This window comes from Lissotriton helveticus, chromosome 7 (assembly GCF_964261635.1).
Source record: "Lissotriton helveticus chromosome 7, aLisHel1.1, whole genome shotgun sequence".
NCBI lineage: Eukaryota > Metazoa > Chordata > Amphibia > Caudata > Salamandridae > Lissotriton > Lissotriton helveticus.
This window is the reverse complement of record NC_136068.1, coordinates 563238430-563254341: the sequence shown is the minus strand read 5'-3', so window position 1 is coordinate 563254341 and position 15912 is coordinate 563238430. Positions and strand designations below refer to the sequence as shown.

At 45.5% G+C, this 15912-nt stretch overlaps 1 protein-coding gene across 6 annotated transcripts in view; it reads right to left on the bottom strand.

Annotated features, from left to right (window-relative positions):
• Nucleotides 1–15912, bottom strand: part of TEP1 (telomerase associated protein 1) — a 1162857-nt gene that overhangs the window by 1109830 nt on the left and 37115 nt on the right. Inside the window, exon 1 of one of the 6 annotated variants that reach the window (XM_078652641.1) lies at nt 6561–6711. The exons of 3 other annotated variants lie outside the window; for them this stretch is intronic. The gene's annotated coding sequence lies outside the window, so the exon portion shown is untranslated. Of the gene's footprint in view, nt 1–6560; nt 6712–15912 lie in introns of those variants that run through there. 2 more of the 6 variants (XM_078652637.1, XM_078652639.1) reach the window with 2 other exon arrangements.

Here is a 15912-nt window from a genome sequence, read left to right as displayed (position 1 = left end):
CCTTTGTTGTAGCCACAGGGTGGTATTGTCGACGCGTTTCGAACCTAAGTATTCAAGGTTCTCTTCAGGACAGGGACTGGGAAACAGATTCTGCAAAAAAGTACAGAATTTGGTGTCAGACGTACATTAACGTACTGTAGAATGCCTACTCAGACTCCATGAGAAGTAGAAAATATTTACCTGCACGCGGGCACAAAGATTGCCGTGGCGTAGGTATATCGTGTTCACACCTAAAAGACATATGTAAAGGTGCTCAGTGCACGGGGATTAAAAGGGTCGCACTAGGAAAGGCAAACGGTCTGTCCTAAGTATGAATCATACCTGCAATAGGCGCAGAGCAGGACTTAAGGCGTGGTGTCAGGCTTCAGAAGCTTGCGGGTATCAGGGCGGCTCACATTATTTTTTGCGCGTGTAGGTCTAAATGGATGATACAAAATCATGTATGGAATATATATCTCTAGGCATGGGTGCACAGCACAACACCCCCCCCACTCGCCAAGATCGAATTGCGCGAGGTTCCTACCTGGCTATGCAGACCACAGGGAGGGAAGCGGCCGGTCACTGGCCTCAGTTCAGGCCGGCAGTTAAAGTTGGCCCGCTGAAAAAAGAGAAACCCTTTGTGAGCGCCAGGGTCAAAAGGCAGCAGCGGAGCTGGTTACAAACCGCTGCGCATAGCAATGCTTACTTTTCTGAATGAAGTAATCAAGCCACAGTAAGGTCCGTGTTGCTCACTCTCTCCCAGGGACAAGCTGTCTGTAGGTGGAGCGCCGGGACACCAGTAGGTATTTTGAATCAAGTTCACAGTAACAGGGGGTGTGGTCAAAAAACGGAGTGAAGCCCCTGAGGAATGCTGGGATCTGTAGTTTTGGGGAAAACAAGGGATATGATGAAATATAGTGCTATTGTGTAAATGTGGCTCATTGTATTGACCTTGTAAATATGCCCATGTGCGGGGAGGAATGTCATGCAAATCAGTTGAGTAAGCAGTTGAATTACGAAATGGCGATGCTTCTGGCAGGCCTCCAAGCATAATATCAGCCGAGATGCTAGTCTTCAGTTTCCTCAAAACTACAGATCCCAGCATTCCTCAGGGGCATCACTCCGTTTTTGGATCACACCCCCTGTCACTGTGAACCGGATCCAAAATACCACTGGTGTCCAGGCGCCCCATCTACAAACTGCACGCCTGTAGAATTATGAAATTGCGAGGCTTTTGGCAGGCTTTCATGTATAATATCAGCCGACATGCTAGTCTTCAGTGTTCTCAAAACTACAGATCCCAGCATTCCTTAGGGGCTTCACTACGTTTTTTTACCACACCCCCTGTTACTGTGAACTTGATTCAAAATACCTACTGGTGTCCCGGCGCTCCACCTACAGACAGCTTGTCCCTGGGAGAGAGTGAGCAACACGGACCTTACTGTGGCTTGATTACTTCATTCAGAAAAGTAAGCATTGCTATGCGCAGCGGTTTGTAACCAGCTCCGCTGCTGCCTTTTGACCCTGGCGCTCACAAAGGGTTTCTCTTTTTTCAGCGGGCCAACTTTAACTGCCGGCCTGAACTGAGGCCAGTGACCGGCCGCTTCCCTCCCTGTGGTCTGCATAGCCAGGTAGGAACCTCGCGCAATTCGATCTTGGCGAGTGGGGGGGGTGTTGTGCTGTGCACCCATGCCTAGAGATATATATTCCATACATGATTTTGTATCATCCATTTAGACCTACACGCGCAAAAAATAATGTGAGCCGCCCTGATACCCGCAAGCTTCTGAAGCCTGACACCACGCCTTAAGTCCTGCTCTGCGCCTATTGCAGGTATGATTCATACTTAGGACAGACCGTTTGCCTTTCCTAGTGCGACCCTTTTAATCCCCGTGCACTGAGCACCTTTACATATGTCTTTTAGGTGTGAACACGATATACCTACGCCACAGCAATCTTTGTGCCCGCGTGCAGGTAAATATTTTCTACTTCTCATGGAGTCTGAGTAGGCATTCTACAGTACGTTAATGTACGTCTGACACCAAATTCTGTACTTTTTTGCAGAATCTGTTTCCCAGTCCCTGTCCTGAAGAGAACCTTGAATACTTAGGTTTGAAACGCGTCGACAATACCACCCTGTGGCTACAACAAAGGGTGCCGCTAGGATGTAAATCATACCACCACTCTGTATCCTAGCCTCGCAACCCTATTTAACATTACACCACAGGCTTTCGTTGACAGGCAGGCTTGTTTTCGATCTCAACCCCGCCTGTCACTTGGTTTTTTCAATCTCTAGGACTGGTGCCCGTTTGTTTGCTTATGGACTAATCTCTGCACTGTATATAATTGCAATTTATTTGAATTATTATACATATGTTATTGTCTTTTGGTGTGTCTAACCAATTTTTTGTTTGATTCTTTGTTGTAAATTTGTAAATGTGTGCATTTGTAGATACTGTATATATGAACCTTTTGAATTGACAGTGGTTTTGTTTGTGCTTGTGTTTCAAAAAATTGCTGATAAAAGTAAAAAAGAAAAATAAACTTGTTTGGAAATTAAATCCAGTGGTCACATGGTACAGATTGACTGTGTGTCTGGGGAATTGTTTCACGAATAATCCTGTCCAGCCACCTTGTTCTGTTTTTCCTGAATGTAAATCTGTCATTATAAAAAGAAGGCGTAAACATCAGCCCTTTCATCCAGAACGTAAATAAGAAGCTACATTAGATATCAACACCCATGAAGTATCGCTTTATCTTTTAATTCGCCACGAGTACCTCCCAGAGTAGTATTTGAATGTATACTATGCATGTAAATTACATATGCACTTGCCACGATTAAATGAAGCCACCCCACAATTATTCTTTTTTGTTTCAGGTGGAAATAATCGAACCATAGTGGGTAAGACTAAAACATTAGAAACCCGATCAATACTACACAAATTGTGCAAGTATTTTTAATACTTTATGTTATTTGTTTTCTGTCCTGACGAAGGCTCCATAGACCTAAGGGCCAAGCGAGCTGAAACATGTCGACGTATGTGAATGAAAAGTGATATGCTTGAGACTCATTTACCCGGTCCACATAGCATACCCATCTATCTCTTTTTAATTAGTTGTCCAACAACAAAATAAAGTACGGGTGTTGTTTGGAGACTATTTTTTAATTTTTTAAAACCTGTTTGTGGGTTCAAATTGGAGATCTCTGGAGACTGCCACGTTACACCAGAGACTGCCTCGGGTGAGGCTGGCATGGTGCACGTTGTCGAACCCTATGACAAATGCCACAACGCTAGTGTGGGGCGGAGAATCAAGATAAACCGCTTTTGAATACACAGCGTTTATGAGGGTTTTTCAACAGATCTCCTGGCAACGTGGTTACAAGTGTCCTATCTAACTCTGATTAACTGTAGATGACTTGGGGAACTGATAGGACAATCATTCCTCCTCCCTCCCTTTGATAATCACAACATCAACTTGAGTCAGCCTAAGCCAGTCTGAGGCGGGGCAGACAAGCTGCATGATTTGAACAGGAGCAAGCAACTGGAAAGAAGATGGCACACAAGCAAAGACACCTCAGACAGGACCACCTTCAAGACCTTCCTCAACCTCTACCACTAGCTACTGAGAGGGACAAAGAGAAAAGCTCTTACAGATTGCATTGAGTCCAGTTCCAACCACAGGAAAGAGCTCTTCAACAAAATCTGAGTTTTTCCAATAACATAGCCACAGAAAACAGCATCACCCCTTCCCAAGAACTATATGATAGACTTACTGACAAGATCATCATCTTTAAGAACTTCGAACCCCAGTCAAAGCCCTCAGACTTCCTTCATGCACCACCGAAACCAACATGGACTACCGACATACCTCATGGCAGGACAGCACCAACATCATAAACCTTGGGCACTCAGGGGGTCCCAGGGACCCTTCCCACACCACATTTTCAACCTCGGAAGCTGCAGGATTAGCAGAGAGCTCCCCACCCTCATTAACTTGTCACTTTCCATGGCCACTTGTTCCGAAAGACCATCAACCTACCTTTGGCAAACTCAAAAAATACCACCCCATCTCCATTCTCCCTTTCCTTGTCAAAGTCCTGTAAAAAGCCATCAACCAACAACTCAAATATCTGGAGTAGAGCCTTCCTCTAGACACCTCCCAATCTGGATTCCGCACCAACCACAGCACTGAGACGGCCTTGGTCGCAGCCACCAATAACATCAGAGCTCCTTGACCTGGGAGAAACAGGGACTGATCCTTCGCAACCTCACAGCAGCCTTTGACACAGTATCTCATCAAAATCTGACCAGAAGACTGAATAACATCATTATCCAAGGAACTGCCCTCAAGTGGATCGCATTCGGATGAATGCAAAAGGTCCACCTACCACCATTCACCCCCGAAACCAAGGACACCATCTGCGGTGGTCCATGAAGAAAGGGATTTCAATCTATGTAAACTACCAATTTACATCAGTCCCCAAAGACCCCAAATATGAATGCCCGGGCAAACTAGTTAGACACACAAATAATAGATGACTCCTGGCTAAAGATTCGGTCTCAAGCAGCTAAATCACACATTTGCATACAACATAAGGAGCATAGTTAAAAAATGATTTAATGCTGTAGCGCACGTCAAGCCATCTCTATGCAATGCCTGGCTTGTCAGAGGTGCTGCGTGTAAAGTGGAACGATGGCTCATATATGGTGTTAATGCGGGCAATTTGGAGTAAGATTCTGGAGCAAATTAAACCAATAACAGTCATTGACTTACCCCTAAACCCCCTAATGTTGTTTCTGGGAGACACGGTTGACGAAATAGAACACCCACTGACCACTCATGCAGGCAAATTTCCCACTTTTTCTTTTCTCGCTGCATGCCTAACAATAGCACACAACTGGACGCGTCCCAACTCCCTCCTACCCCCCACACCTAAATGCGCCGTGGCACTAATTGCGGTGTACCACTGCCATGGAAACATGTTGGCTATAGGTAAAGATAAAATTAGTCCATTTGAGACAACCCGGGATCCCTTACACACATACATTAGAAGTGTAAGTCCACATAGAGGTGGACTAGATTATATATCAACAATCCTTCACAGGTCAGGGATTTGCAATCCTAGTCCTACATCATCTTCTGAGGGAGAGATAGATTTCGAAGAAGCATTATTGGGATTTTAAATGTTGCTTTACTGCATGCAGAAAGGTTTTCTAGGAAGCTTAGGAGAGTTGAAGTTATGGACAAGAAGAATCGATGTAATGCAATTATCAATGTGTCGTACCCTTGGTATGCTAATTTTCCTAAATTAACTTACAATGTTCCATAACAATATTATTGAAATTCAAATGAATGTAAGACAAGGAGAGGTATATGAAGAGTATTCCTTATTCAGTCATCCACTCTACTTAGCTGTCACAACTGTCATATGTGAACATTCTACAGCAGGCTTCACTGGAACGTTCAACATATGACTATTAGGAAGGGGTGGAGGTATATACCACTGTTAAAGTACACATTGCTATCTTGTTAATGTATACATTCAGGATAATAATAAGTTGTAAACTCTTAGATGACCTGGGATGCTATACCTTCTGTATTCAAAAGCCTAAATAGAGTTTGTTTAAAAAAATACATCAATAAATAACAAAACTTTTAAAGGTTACAAGTGGTTGTTTGCAACAATACATTTAAAAAAACAGTAAAACATCAAAGAAAACCATAACAAAAGCAAAACATGGCTGCTGGAGTGTGTTATTCTGTGTGTTGAGTATTGCATACCCGGACTAAGGATACTGAAATTATATGATTTTTGTTGCGAAGTCGTTTTCCGCATAATTATGATTTGGCGCATTTGCTACTTAACCCACCATCTGCTACATAACCTGCAGATTTGAACAAAAAATATTTTTTAACTTAAACGGATCAAGAGTTATTAAAAAAAAAACAGAAACGTGTTGCAGTGCAGTTCAAAAACACTACGGTTGACTGGTCACCTCTCTGGTGCTTGTTCTTATAATTTGGCTGTCAGACTGATGCTAATGAGGTAAAGGAATTTCACAGATGGTGTTAACATGTGTCAAAAATAAGTAAATAAATAAAAGACAAAATAATGAAGTAATACTACCACAAAGTCTGCTGCATTATACCCCACAATATTCCTCTCCTTGCCGCGATATGTTGCCAACTTTGCTGCATACTTCGGTCCTTCGCTGCCTCATACTTCCAATGGCCATGACCGTAACTGATTAATTTCGGGGCCTTTTCTGGTTTGTGTTCACTATAACCTTAAACTGGGCTTTTTAACTGAACATAAAACATCGTAACAATGACATGACAATCCGTTAGCTCTCAAAAAAGGGTGATGGCGGACTGATCCCATTACAATGAATGGAGAATAATGCACATTAGGACAGTGAAATCTATGGAGGCTTGTTTTGGATGGTGATTATTTTCTAAAGTGGGTGGCATCGTCTGTCGGAGTGAGTTGACAGGCATGCGTGGCCATACTTTCAGCCAATTCAACGACCAGCTTTTAGCACTGTTAATTGTTGTCCCTTTGATGGTCTCAGCCTCACCTGTGACAGCTGACTGAAGTCCTGTGACGGAGGGCTGCTGCCGGTCCGGTGACAGGTGTACGGCTGTTCGCCCTGTGCTTCCTGGGTCTTCTTCCTAACAGCACAGAGGCCAGCCGCACTTTGCTGTCTCACACTTCCGGGTTGTAAAGGTTACTATCAAGAAGGCGCGGCTCGCAGCTCTGCTCCCGCCAGGTTCAATAAACTCTCCTTCAGAAAAAGGCTGCCCTAGGTAAGCTGAATAAGGCGAGGCCCGTGCTGAAAGCGCCCACGCCTTCCCTCCAGGGACCTGCGCATGTGCTTAGTGAAGCTCACTCCGGTGCCTTGGCTCCATGCACCTGCTCCGCAGTCACTCAGGAGTGAAAAGGGCAGCCAACAAAGCAATTACGGGTGGGTCGGAAAGCCGCGGCGTAAGAAGTTTCCACTGCTATGTAGTCAGACCGGATCAGTCTTTTCTGTACCAACCATGGTCGTCCACTTTAAACCGCACTTCCACTTTGCCCTTGGCCAGGTTTTAGCTTCGCAAATTTGTAGCCCTTGACTCCATTAGGAAATCAGGACTACAAGTCCCAGAATGCACTGTAAAAAACTTTGACCGGATGAGCTACTCATGCACGGGCCTGTGAAACTGGAGAGCTTCGGTTAACTCATTGCTCAGATGAGCAAATAAACACCCGTATGCTTTTGAATTTGCCGCAGACGTTATATAAATACTCAAACGGCCCGCCTCGATAACAGATATTGTGAAAGAAACAGGATAGTAGAGTTAAGGGGGTTCCTGCACAGTCAGCCAGTTCCTGAAAAGATGCTGTAGCTTACGAGCCATCCCTACCAAATAAACATACCTGCCAACATTATTAGGCCAATAAGAAGTAGGATTTCTCTGGTTTTAAAACCTAAAAATAGCATAGAGATAACAGAACTCTCGTGTTCCCCCGGTCTATGAGCGCGTCTCAATCAGTGTAGGCTTTTTCTTTGCATTCTGGAATTTGTAGTCGCGTTTATCTCATTATAAAACAAGCACTGCAAATCCCATAACGCAAAGAAAAATCATTGACTGGATACGCTTTTCTGGCATGGACTTCGGAAAGCTCTATGATTATGGTATCCATATAACTCAAAGTCATACAAGACGCAAAATTCCAGTCCAGGATTTACATTTTCCAAGTCACCGATTCCAGAAGCGCGAATCCAACTGGTTTAGTAGAGCAGTGCTGGATTATTGGGGGACCCATGCGTATTCCAGATCCAGCAGTTAATGCATTGATCCGGCCCAGTCACCAGGGATCACCCTGTTTACGTTCCGGCAGTGTTCAGACGCCACAAGGCACTGGCGCCGTGCCAGGGCACAGTCACTGTGTGCTTAGCTGTGCCCGCAGGATGGATGCAAATGCTTCCCCTAACAGGCCAGCAACTCATTTTTATTTTTATGTGGCCTTCGCAAGATATATATGTAGCTCTAAGCATGGTCCGGGAGAATGCCCCGTATATATCTCCATGTGTAGGTACACTCTTAATTACTATTTATATCAACTTCTTAATAAAATATGACTTAACAGGATCCAAACGTATGCCTTGCATGGTATATTGGGATCTTTGAAGTGATCGCATCACTTCTTACTCATTGCAACTTGCAACCTGAAGGATCGCTGCATGAGGATCATTAACCACCAGGGTTAACTTACCACTATTATGGCCTCAAACCTGCAGGATACACCAAGGTCTGTTTCTGTACCTCGGTGTTTTAATAAAGTGGGTTCCCCTAGTGCTCACGACGTTATCCCAACCACCCACTCCATTAGCATAAAATCCAAAGGAGTAAAAATAAAGAAATGCAAAAAAGCCTGAGTGACAGGGCAAGGCTTGGAGGCAGTACCTGTCTTACCTGGGGGTTTTAGACACTGGGACCAAGAGAACTAGCACCAGGAGCACAAACAGGACCGATAAGGTCAATACCAGAAGGCCAAACTGAAAAGGACCGGAACAACCGGAAAGCCCAGGGAGGAGGTGGGGGAGGGGGGGGGGGGGGAAGGTCAATAAGAATAGGATTAGGACCAGGTCTATGAGGTCGTGGAACAGGGCCAAGGTCTGGAGGTCAGAGAATCAGACCATACCCGGAGGAGGAACACGGCTAAGTGGATCAAGACAAATACCAGGAGAACTAAGACATGAGGACCAGGAGCAGGCAGGCGAGGACAAGGCAACCACAGCCAGAAGGACCAAGACAGAACTATCATCAGAGGAACAATGAAGACCAGGCGAACACAGGCAAGGAGAAACGGAAGCAAACTGACCAGGAGGATCAATTCCAGAGAGGCCTAGGTGGACAAGGAGACTGTGGACCAGCACAAGGAGCACCAGGAAGACCAGTGGCAGAGGACCAAGTCCAAGGGAACCAGGACCAGGAGAACTAGAGGCAAAACCCGGACCTGAATGACCAAACACAGAACTGAAAAGGCCAGGAAGAGCATGACCATAACATCCAGAAATACTGGGTCCTGGAGGACCAAAACCTGGAGAAGACTGAGGCATGGCCAAGCTTGAAATCAGCTATGGCTAATATGTTAAAAACAGACTCACTACCTTCCCCTACTTTCTCTTTCCATCCATCAGTTTTCTATCTTTTTCCTCCTCTTCCTGATCTGTCATCATCCTCTCTCTCTCTTCCCTTCCACTCTTTTTCCCTACACACATATTCTCTTTCTGCTCATGACCTCAATGTCTGCTACAACAAACCCAGGGAAGCTGAAGAGAGTGACAAAAGCGAAAAGTGGTCAGCCCCTTTTTAAGTGATTACACCTCGTATAAATGAATCTTAAATATCTAGGGTTACATTGCTTTAGGGATCGTCCCACCACCTTTTCAGCTCTATTCATGTGATGCTTAACACCTTCAGCTGTCATAAAACACAGTCTTATTTACCAAAAATAATTTGTAGGCTGGCTGTCATTACTGGTTTCGCCACGCATTATTCCAACCTATTTGCGTGCACCTCAGGAGTGTAACGCCCATAGGGAGAAAAGAGTTTTAGCACCCCTCATCACCCCATGTGGAGCAGCCCAGGCTGCTGCAGCTTGAGCTGTTGTGGGCTCGGCTGGACAGTGTCCCGAGTCTTATCTCTGCCACACACAGGCCTTTAAAAGACCATTTACATGCCTTTGTGAACTGATCAACAAGGCTTTGTTTTTTCACTGCTTCCAGTACCCCTACACACCGCAATTATGCCCCCGGCCATGAACTCACGCCGTTCTCTCTCCACTTACCCTGCGGTCACATGAGCCGTTGCTCACTCTTCACTCACACCCCTCATCATGCACTCACGCTATCATACTGCACTTACGCAAGCCCACTGCTCACCTTGCACTCGTGTGACACTTCATGAACCTGCCACTCTCACTGCTCACTCTGCAATCTCACTCAAACAAGCACATCACTCACCAAGCATTCATTCCTCCCACTCTGCACTTTCACCTGCAAACATACTCCTGTCACAGCACTCACCTGGCAGTCACTCCTCTCACACTGTCACATCGCTCCCTGAGCACTCACACAGGCACTCCTGTCACTCACACAGCTCACCCTCCGCTCACATGGACACAGCACTCACACCACGCAAAGCACTCACCATGGAGTGACACCACTCACCCTGCACTTACACCTCTCACTCTGCACTCACATGGACAAACCTCTCAGCCTCCATTCATACAGGCACTCTGTTCATTCTGCCTGCACACAGGAACAATAGTCTGCCAGAACTCATAGGAACACACCACTTACTCTGCACTAACTCCACTCACCAATCACTCTCAGATCACCATTCACTCTCGTCGCTTACCCTGCACCACACACAGGCACTCAGTCACACTGAATTTACACCAGTCACACCACCATGCACTCACTCCACTAACCCGGCATTCACATGGGCCCTCTCACATTGCATTCATGCAGCTCACCCGACACTCACATTAGCAAATCTTTCACCCTGCACTGGCACTACTCACTCACACTATTCACCATCACCCAGCACTTACATGAGCACACCTCATACTCTGCACATATAAAAATTACACAACTCTCATGAACTTACACTTTTCTACAAAAGCACACACAGAATACCTGCTCCTTCCGTAGTATTGGATGCCTACTTAATTCCATCTGTAACAACGGGGCTGGTGCAAGCGGGGAGAGTGGACTGAGAATGTGGAATGGCGTGAGGAGAGAGGCTAGGGCTGAGGCTTTGGGGTATGGTAATTGATTGAGGATCGTGTGACACATTCAGCCACTCCCGCCTTTCCATTCACCACAATGCTTCATTCATGGAATTGTCTATTTTTTTACAGTGTAAGTTGGTCTCAAAACCCCCAAAAATGCAAAGTGTTACTGGATAAAATCTATGGTTGCCGAAGAAGTCAAGCATTTCATATGATCAGTAGGATCCTGAGATATTACATGTTAGAATGTGGTTTAGTTCATTTCCAATACTGTAGTTGCTTGAGCCACATGTGAAACCAAATTTAAGCCATGTACAGGTAATTTAAGAGAGTCTACTTTTAATTGACATCATAATTGTAACAAACATTGACAAGGCAATATATTTTTATTTTTGAATAGCGTATAGAGAATATATTTTTGTTAAGCTTAACTAAAATGCAAGGCAGGTATAGCAGAAGCAGCAGGGCAAGCTTTTCTAACAATAAAAGCAGATTGACTAATGGAAGTGTGAGTGGCAGTGTGTGCGAGACAGAGTACAAATGTACAAAAGAGTGCAAGAGATATAGTGCGAATGTGTGTGTCAGTGTAGGTGTGTTAGGCGTGCAAGTGTACTGCTGGTTTGGCATACTGGAGGTTATTTTTGCCTTATGGACAAGGGCACTAATAGAATTTGGATGTGAGGGGTTACCTATGGCAAACTGCAGGCCCCAACATGCTTCCATTAAGACACATCATTAGCTGTGGGGCTCGAACTAACTGAGAAAGCAGCTCGCCCTGTCATACCAAGCGGCAGGGACACAGAAAACACCACCACACCTGGCCAAAGGCCATTACATGATGCACATAATTCTTAGCATATGTGGTTGTCCATAGTAAAATGTTGGAACTGATATTTGAGGTAACTCTTGTAATAAGATATTCTGTACTCATGTTATAGGGGGTGTCAATAGAAAAAATGCAGACCCTTGTTTACCAAAGGGAATTTTTTAGAGGTACCCATGACTGTAGCTGAAGTATCATTGTTAAATAAATGAATGGCATGGTCATATTCAATGTACTCCTTGGCATAAAGGGCTCACCCATGAAAAAATTAGGACATTGGTTATAGTGGAAGTAATTTCTGACTTAAGACATCTGGAAAACAAGATTTACTCCCAGGAAAGGCCAGGCTCCCTGGTGCATCATTAAAGTAGTGGAATATTTCATGAATACCCGTAAAGGTCTGTGGCGTTTTAGCAAATTTGATTCCAAAAGTTTCAAAAATATCTCAGTGGAGAAGTCTACTCTCCATTAAATCATCTACAAGAAATCTGTTAACGTGTTTTGCTTGCTGGAATTTGGGGGTGGGGGGGGGGGGGGGAGAAGTATCGCACCCCACCACTTACATAGATCTTTTTCCTAATATAATGGGTATGCGGTTAGCTAGCACCGCATTTCTGGAAATGCTTGTCCTGCCCCATTGTTGGGATCAGGATTGGCTTTAGGGCACTGTGGCTGGTGCAGCTGCACTGGTCATTGACTTTGGTGGGGGGCTATGTGTTTACAAATTGTTTTTGGTTTAAAAGCACACGAACTTCCTTGTGCATAAGGTAGTTTTCAAGCAACAATAAAAATATCAAGATAACTCTGGAGATTAATGTTCCTATTAATGAGAGTTCAGGATGTTGTCTAGTTGCAGTTTTGCCCATTAAATCAATGGGGTATCACCCACCAAATCAAAGGGCCTGGGTATCAATGATATAAACAAAACAATGGCCCTAGACTATTGATTAGATTGACTTAATCAACAAAGCATTTTTGGTTTAGGAATGCGATTCAATCTGCATTTCAGAAATCAAGCTACATGGGAGAGAAGGTTATTAAATGAGCAATGAACACCATAACCACATTTCAAAATTGTATTTATCAAAAAACAAACTAACACAGTTATTTACAATATCAACAAATTATACTAATACACGGCGCAAGAACTAGAAGAATTGTAGTCAAGAGTGAGAAAGGGGTGCTCAAGTGAGAAGAAAGAAATTCGAAGGCAGTTATAACGTACAATTCAAATATTTACAAAAAAGAAAAAACAATGTCACGCGGTATTGTTTCCGCTCGTTGAACAAGCCTGTCCAAACTATTCAAAGGGAAAATGGGGGGAAATGAGGTGTACAGGCACATAAATTAAAAAGTGTCGACGTTTCGACCCTGATGCTCTAGGGATTTTTGCTTCCTCGGCTGCGGGTCTTCATCAGGACGTGGGGGGAGGGGAAAAAAAAGACCTGGCCGTGATCACACTTGCTGTCTGGATCAGCCACCAAAGCAGCTAGTCAGGTGCGACTCCCTCCAAGCTGGCTAGGATTCACCTAATCATGGTTCAGATGATCCTATATTAAAATTGGACTTGTGGTATAAACGTAGAACCGATGTCGTGTGGATCAAAGGTATCCTACCGGCGCCTCCAGGGTTCCCAGACTCTGGGAACTCTGACGGTGACGATTGCCCGCAGATACCGAACCACCAACCAAGGCAACGAAGGTAACGGTGGTACCTGCTTTCTTTTGGGAACAAACCAGTGGCAATTCCAATTTTACGCCATGTGTCTGTAATTATTCACACAAGCGGCGTTTAAACTCTTTCCCGCATTACCGGAGGGCCCTGGAGGCGCCGGTAGGATACCTTTGATCCACACGACATCGGTTCTACGTTTATACCACAAGACCAATTTTAATATAGGATCATCTGAACCATGATTAGGTGAATCCTAGCCAGCTTGGAGGGAGTCGCACCTGACTAGCTGCTTTGGTGGCTGATCCAGACAGCAAGTGTGATCACGGCCAGGTCTTTTTTTCCCCTCCCCCCACGTCCTGATGAAGACCCGCAGCCGAGGAAGCAAAAATCCCTAGAGCATCAGGGTCGAAACGTCGACACTTTTTAATTTATGTGCCTGTACCCCTCATTTCCCCCCATTTTCCCTTTGAATAGTTTGGACAGGCTTGTTCAACGAGCGGAAACAATACCGCGTGACGTTTTTTCTTTTTTGTAAATATTTGAATTGTACGTTATAACTGCCTTTGAATTTCTTTCTTCTCACTTGAGCACCCCTTTCTCACTCTTGACTACAATTCTTCTAGTTCTTGCGCCGTGTATTAGTATAATTTGTTGATATTGTAAATAACTGTGTTAGTTTGTTTTTTGATAAATACAATTTTGAAATGTGGTTATGGTGTTCATTGCTCATTTAATAACCTTCTCTCCCATGTAGCTTGATTTCTGAAATGCAGATTGAATCGCATTCCTAAACCAAAAATGCTTTGTTGATTAAGTCAATCTAATCAATAGTCTAGGGCCATTGTTTTGTTTATATAGTTGCAGTTTTGGTTCATCATAAAGTAGCACAGAGTGTTAATGTGTCTGCTGCAGATCACAGAACTGAGTGGGAGTGAACTATGAGTAGCACTCATGGCTTTAAGTGGGTCGGGTCCTGCGGTGGTGCAGTTTTCAGTTTTATATAGTGCAAACGTGGGTCCCAGTTATTTATTTCATTTAGAAAGTTTTAGATAACGCAAACATTACCCAGGCGGGTATCAAAGCGCTTTCCATTTAGGATAGGTGGGGTAAGGAGGTTGTAACGTGGGGAGACTGCCTCCCCAACAAACCAGTGACTCCGTACCCCCTTCTGGGGATTCATGCCATGACCCCCCCTCTTGTCTTCACAGCATGACAGCTGGATGTACTCCGAGGGACAGCGGTATCAACGAGACCAGGAAGAAGACGACAGCGGTCCCTTTAACTGGCAGGCTCTAGGAGAATGGGCGGAGCCTACACCGTCCTCAAGAACCGCAGGAGAAGGCAAACAGGTGTGCTTGTTCACCGGAGGCTTGGGAGGAGTGGAGCAGAGTCGAGTGAGGAGTTGGTAGAGGAAGCAGAGGACAGAGTGGCAGAAGAGCGTGGAAGACCCGGAACGCAATCTACGGAGGAGAAAAGGACGAGGGAAAACCCGTTGGCAGCGCGGGAGCCAGGAGGCCATCGGCAACACGAGCCGCCCAGCCGCACGCCAGGAGGTGTGTGGCTCACCGAGGTACGGAGCCGTATAGCGGGCTGGGTTGGGAGAAAGGATGGTTCCGTGACGTGACCTCATACCCCTGTTTGTCCCTGGTACTCCCTTTTACCCGCACACTCCCCCCTCACACGACGTGGTAGCCTTTGCACGAGTGGAAATCCCTCACTCCCTTCCGTTGCACGCTTGTATAATATACCCGCAAGAACTTATACGTATCCTCTCTTGCCTTTCTCCTATACGGCTCGAGGCTACCCGACAGCACCACGGAACCGGACGAGCCTAACCCCCGGAGAAGTCCCGGACATACCCAGAGAGAGGAAGAAAGCGCCAGGAGGAGGAGACGAAGAGAGCGCAGCCGGTCACCCCGAAGGGCCCCCTTTCAAAAGACCTGTACTGACTTCCTGTATTCAAAAATAAACCCAGTGATCATGAAAACTCGTATCTTCCCCTTTTCTACTCAAGCCGCCACACTGGTGGAGAATGCGGGCAAACCAGCCATCTGTATAACCAAGATGGATGCAGTAGTTCAGCAGTTGGTTAAAGGACAGGAACGCCTAGAATGGGTTATGGAGCAGCAGATTCGCTCGGCCGAACCAACAGGGAGATAATGAAGGCAGCCATGGCCTCCAGACCGGGGGAACCCTCCGTAAGTTGGCCGACTACTGGAGGCAATGAAGACCGGGGAGTACCGCATGGGACGGCCGGCGTCTCGCTGCAAAAATACCAACCGGGTGAGGACCCGGATTCCTTCATGCTAAACTTCGAGAGAGCCGCCAGGGCGTGTGGATGGCCCCCGGCAAAATGGCCCTTCTTTTTGACCCCTCTCTTGGTAGGCGAGGCCCAAGCCGCCTATCAAGTCGCTAACCCTACCAGAAACACACCATATGCCGAAGTCAAGAGAATAATGCTGGATCATCTAGGACTAGATGCCGAGGCCTACCGGTTGCAATTCAGGAGGGAGAGGGGAGCGCCAGGGGAAAACCCCAAGACTTTGTTTGTAAGGCTCAAGATGGCTGCCGATAAATGGCTCACTCCCAATGTAAGCACGAAGGAAGAGATTATGGACCATGTGTACCTTGAGAAGTTTCTAGAAGC